Here is a 5,000-nt window from a genome sequence, read left to right on the forward strand (position 1 = left end):
AAGCTGCCTACGGCACCTGGGATTCCCAGGCGGTCACCCATCCAAGTACTAGCCAGGCCCGGGACGGTTTACCTTCCGAGATCGGACGGGATCGGGGGCGTTCGGTCCGGTATGGCCGTAGGCACCCGGCCCCGCGCCTCCTCGCCCGCTTTCCCCTGCCGACGCCCGGGCCTGCCGCACGGTGAGCCCCGGTCGGACTGCCCCCCCCCCTGCGGCAGGGCCCCCGTCTCTCGCGGGCCCGGTCCTTTTTTCCTTTTCGAGCTCCGGGGCCCGGGCTGGCCGCCAGAGCCCCTCCGCCCGCCCTCCCCGGCGTCGGGGAAAATACTGTCCCGGACTTCCAGTGCGCCCGATCCTGTCAGCCGGGGGGTGGGGAGGGGCAGTCCCTCGCTGCGGCCGGGGAGGGTGAGCCCAGGGCGGCTTGCCTGCCGTGCGAGGCCCCTCTCGGCCACCAGGTCAACCCCGAGTCGAAAGGGCTGAAAAATTTTCAGAGTCCCCTCCCGGGCACCAGGTCAACCCGTGGAATCGGACGGGTTCACCTGCTGGCCGGTTCGCTTCCCGGGCACCAGGTCAACCCGTGGAATCGAAAGGGTTCACCTGCTGGCCGGTTTGCTTTCCGGCCACCAGGTCAACCCCTAGGGGTTTTAACGGGGGCACGCCCGGTGGCCTCTTTCCCGTCCGGTCACCAGGTCAACCCGGATCTCCCTCCTTCCCTGGGCGTCCCCTCCTCGGAGGCGTCAGGTTCCATTCCCCCCCCCCCCCCCCAGACTTCCAGGGGCCCGATCCAGTCGGCCGGGAGGCAGTCCCTCGCTGCGGCCGGGGAGGGTGAGCCCAGGGCGGCCTGGTCCATGTCTCTAGTGGGCCCGATCCTTTTTTTTTTTTTCGAGCTCCGGGGCCAGGCCCGCCCGGGCAGCCCTCCTCGGAGGCGTGGGGCGATTTCCCCCCGCCCCCAGACTTCCAGGGGCCCGATCCTGTCGGCCGGGAGGCAGTCCCTCGCTGCGGCCGGGGAGGGTCAGCCCAGGGCGGCTTGCCTGCCGTGCGAGTCCCCTCTCGGCCACCAGGTCAACCCCGAGTCGAAAGGGCTGAAAAATTTTCTGAGTCCCCTCCCGGGCACCAGGTCAACCCGTGGAATCGAACGGGTTCACCTGCTGGCCGGTTCGCTTTCCGGCCACCAGGTCAACCCGTGGAATCGAAAGGGTTCACCTGCTGGCCGGTTCGCTTTCCGGCCACCAGGTCAACCCCTAGGTTTTAAGGGGGGGGGACGCCCGGTGGCCTCTTTCCCGTCCGGTCACCAGGTCAACCCGGATCTCCCTCCTTCCCTGGGCGCCCCCTCCTCGGAGGCGTCAGGTTCCATTCTTTTTTCCAGACTTCCAGGGGCCCGATCCAGTCGGCCGGGTGGCAGTCCCTCGCTGCGGCCGGGGAGGGTGAGCCCAGGGCGGCTTGCCTGCCGTGCGAGTCCCCTCTCGGCCACCAGGTCAACCCCGAGTCGAAAGGGCTGAAAAATTTTCAGAGTCCCCTCCCGGGCACCAGGTCAACCCGTGGAATCGAACGGGTTCACCTGCTGGCCGGTTCGCTTCCCGGGCACCAGGTCAACCCGTGGAATCGAAAGGGTTCACCTGCTGGCCGGTTCGCTTTCCGGCCACCAGGTCAACCCCTAGGTTTTAAGGGGGGGGACGCCCGGTGGCCTCTTTCCCGTCCGGTCACCAGGTCAACCCGGATCTCCCTCCTTCCCTGGGCGCCCCCTCCTCGGAGGCGTCAGGTTCCAGTCTTTTTTCCAGACTTCCAGGGGCCCGATCCAGTCGGCCGGGAGGCAGTCCCTCGCTGCGGCCGGGGAGGGTGAGCCCAGGGCGGCCTGGTCCATGTCTCTAGTGGGCCCGATCCTTTTTTTTTTTTTCGAGCTCCGGGGCCAGGCCCGCCCGGGCAGCCCTCCTCGGAGGCGTGGGGCGATTTCCCCCCGCCCCCAGACTTCCAGGGGCCCGATCCTGTCGGCCGGGAGGCAGTCCCTCGCTGCGGCCGGGGAGGGTCAGCCCAGGGCGGCTTGCCTGCCGTGCGAGTCCCCTCTCGGCCACCAGGTCAACCCCGAGTCGAAAGGGCTGAAAAATTTTCAGAGTCCCCTCCCGGGCACCAGGTCAACCCGTGGAATCGAACGGGTTCACCTGCTGGCCGGTTCGCTTTCCGGCCACCAGGTCAACCCGTGGAATCGAAAGGGTTCACCTGCTGGCCGGTTCGCTTTCCGGCCACCAGGTCAACCCCTAGGTTTTAAGGGGGGGGGACGCCCGGTGGCCTCTTTCCCGTCCGGTCACCAGGTCAACCCGGATCTCCCTCCTTCCCTGGGCGCCCCCTCCTCGGAGGCGTCAGGTTCCATTCTTTTTTCCAGACTTCCAGGGGCCCGATCCAGTCGGCCGGGTGGCAGTCCCTCGCTGCGGCCGGGGAGGGTGAGCCCAGGGCGGCTTGCCTGCCGTGCGAGTCCCCTCTCGGCCACCAGGTCAACCCCGAGTCGAAAGGGCTGAAAAATTTTCAGAGTCCCCTCCCGGGCACCAGGTCAACCCGTGGAATCGAACGGGTTCACCTGCTGGCCGGTTCGCTTCCCGGGCACCAGGTCAACCCGTGGAATCGAAAGGGTTCACCTGCTGGCCGGTTCGCTTTCCGGCCACCAGGTCAACCCCTAGGTTTTAAGGGGGGGGACGCCCGGTGGCCTCTTTCCCGTCCGGTCACCAGGTCAACCCGGATCTCCCTCCTTCCCTGGGCGCCCCCTCCTCGGAGGCGTCAGGTTCCAGTCTTTTTTCCAGACTTCCAGGGGCCCGATCCAGTCGGCCGGGAGGCAGTCCCTCGCTGCGGCCGGGGAGGGTGAGCCCAGGGCGGCCTGGTCCATGTCTCTAGTGGGCCCGATCCTTTTTTTTTTTTTCGAGCTCCGGGGCCAGGCCCGCCCGGGCAGCCCTCCTCGGAGGCGTGGGGCGATTTCCCCCCCCCCCAGACTTCCAGGGGCCCGATCCTGTCGGCCGGGAGGCAGTCCCTCGCTGCGGCCGGGGAGGGTCAGCCCAGGGCGGCTTGCCTGCCGTGCGAGTCCCCTCTCGGCCACCAGGTCAACCCCGAGTCGAAAGGGCTGAAAAATTTTCAGAGTCCCCTCCCGGGCACCAGGTCAACCCGTGGAATCGAACGGGTTCACCTGCTGGCCGGTTCGCTTCCCGGGCACCAGGTCAACCCGTGGAATCGAAAGGGTTCACCTGCTGGCCGGTTCGCTTTCCGGCCACCAGGTCAACCCCTAGGTTTTAAGGGGGGGGACGCCCGGTGGCCTCTTTCCCGTCCGGTCACCAGGTCAACCCGGATCTCCCTCCTTCCCTGGGCGCCCCCTCCTCGGAGGCGTCAGGTTCCAGTCTTTTTTCCAGACTTCCAGGGGCCCGATCCAGTCGGCCGGGAGGCAGTCCCTCGCTGCGGCCGGGGAGGGTGAGCCCAGGGCGGCCTGGTCCATGTCTCTAGTGGGCCCGATCCTTTTTTTTTTTTTCGAGCTCCGGGGCCAGGCCCGCCCGGGCAGCCCTCCTCGGAGGCGTGGGGCGATTTCCCCCCCCCCCAGACTTCCAGGGGCCCGATCCTGTCGGCCGGGAGGCAGTCCCTCGCTGCGGCCGGGGAGGGTCAGCCCAGGGCGGCTTGCCTGCCGTGCGAGTCCCCTCTCGGCCACCAGGTCAACCCCGAGTCGAAAGGGCTGAAAAATTTTCAGAGTCCCCTCCCGGGCACCAGGTCAACCCGTGGAATCGAACGGGTTCACCTGCTGGCCGGTTCGCTTCCCGGGCACCAGGTCAACCCGTGGAATCGAAAGGGTTCACCTGCTGGCCGGTTCGCTTTCCGGCCACCAGGTCAACCCCTAGGTTTTAAGGGGGGGGACGCCCGGTGGCCTCTTTCCCGTCCGGTCACCAGGTCAACCCGGATCTCCCTCCTTCCCTGGGCGCCCCCTCCTCGGAGGCGTCAGGTTCCAGTCTTTTTTCCAGACTTCCAGGGGCCCGATCCAGTCGGCCGGGAGGCAGTCCCTCGCTGCGGCCGGGGAGGGTGAGCCCAGGGCGGCCTGGTCCATGTCTCTAGTGGGCCCGATCCTTTTTTTTTTTTTCGAGCTCCGGGGCCAGGCCCGCCCGGGCAGCCCTCCTCGGAGGCGTGGGGCGATTTCCCCCCCCCACCCCCAGACTTCCAGGGGCCCGATCCTGTCGGCCGGGAGGCAGTCCCTCGCTGCGGCCGGGGAGGGTCAGCCCAGGGCGGCCTGCTTGGCGGCCGGGTCCATGTCTCTAGTGGGCCCGATCCTTTTTTTCCCTTTTCCGGCTCCGGGGCCCGGGGTGCTCGGGTAGCCCTCCGCGGTGGCGTCGGCCAATTTTTTTTAAAATCAGACTTCCGTGGGCCCGATCCTGACGGCCGGGAGGCAGTCCCTCGCCGCGTCCGGGGACGGCGAGACGCTCGGCCACCGGGTCAACCCGGAGGAAGCGGGCTGGGGGAAAAAAAAAAAAAAAAAAGTTTTCCAAGTCCGAAAAATTTTCAAAGTCCCCTCTCGGCCACCAGGTCAACCCCTTTGGAGCGAATGGGTTGACCTGACGGCCGGTCGTCTCGCGGATGTCCGGAAGGGGTCGCCCCACGCCGTCTCGGCCGACCGAGGGAACCACGAGGTGGCGCCCGGTTCCAGTTTCGTACCGCCGAAGGCGGGGCTTTGGCTTTTTCGACCTGCCTTTCGAGGATTGTGTGAGGAGATTTCTGAGGACAGGTTTTTCAGAGCCTGTGAGAACCGGAGCTCAGCCTAGGGGATCAATCCGAGTATTGTACCCGACCCTGCCCGGCGTGGGAGGGGGGGAGCGGGCCCGTTTGAGGGCGGAGGCCAGCACCCGGCCCTCCGCCGAGACGGCCCGCTTTTCCCGGCTCTTAGCTCACGGGCCCCGCAGCGGCCGGGAGCCGAGCTCCGAGTGTCGGCGCCCCCCGGAGGGAGGGGGGGCCCGCTCCTCTCGCGCCCGCCGATCGATGTGGCGCTGACG

General features: G+C 67.6%; 1 non-coding gene across 1 annotated transcript; it reads right to left on the minus strand.

The window, feature by feature from the left end:
* Positions 1 to 4: 4 nt before the first annotated feature.
* Positions 5 to 123, minus strand: LOC135979870 (5S ribosomal RNA). The gene has a single exon (XR_010597108.1). It is a non-coding gene; the product is annotated as a 5S ribosomal RNA (ribosomal RNA).
* Between the last annotated feature and the right edge of the window lie 4,877 nt (positions 124 to 5,000).

The sequence above is a fragment of the Chrysemys picta genome, unplaced genomic scaffold (assembly GCF_011386835.1).
Source record: "Chrysemys picta bellii isolate R12L10 unplaced genomic scaffold, ASM1138683v2 scaf1330, whole genome shotgun sequence".
In the NCBI taxonomy this organism is placed as follows: domain Eukaryota; kingdom Metazoa; phylum Chordata; order Testudines; family Emydidae; genus Chrysemys; species Chrysemys picta.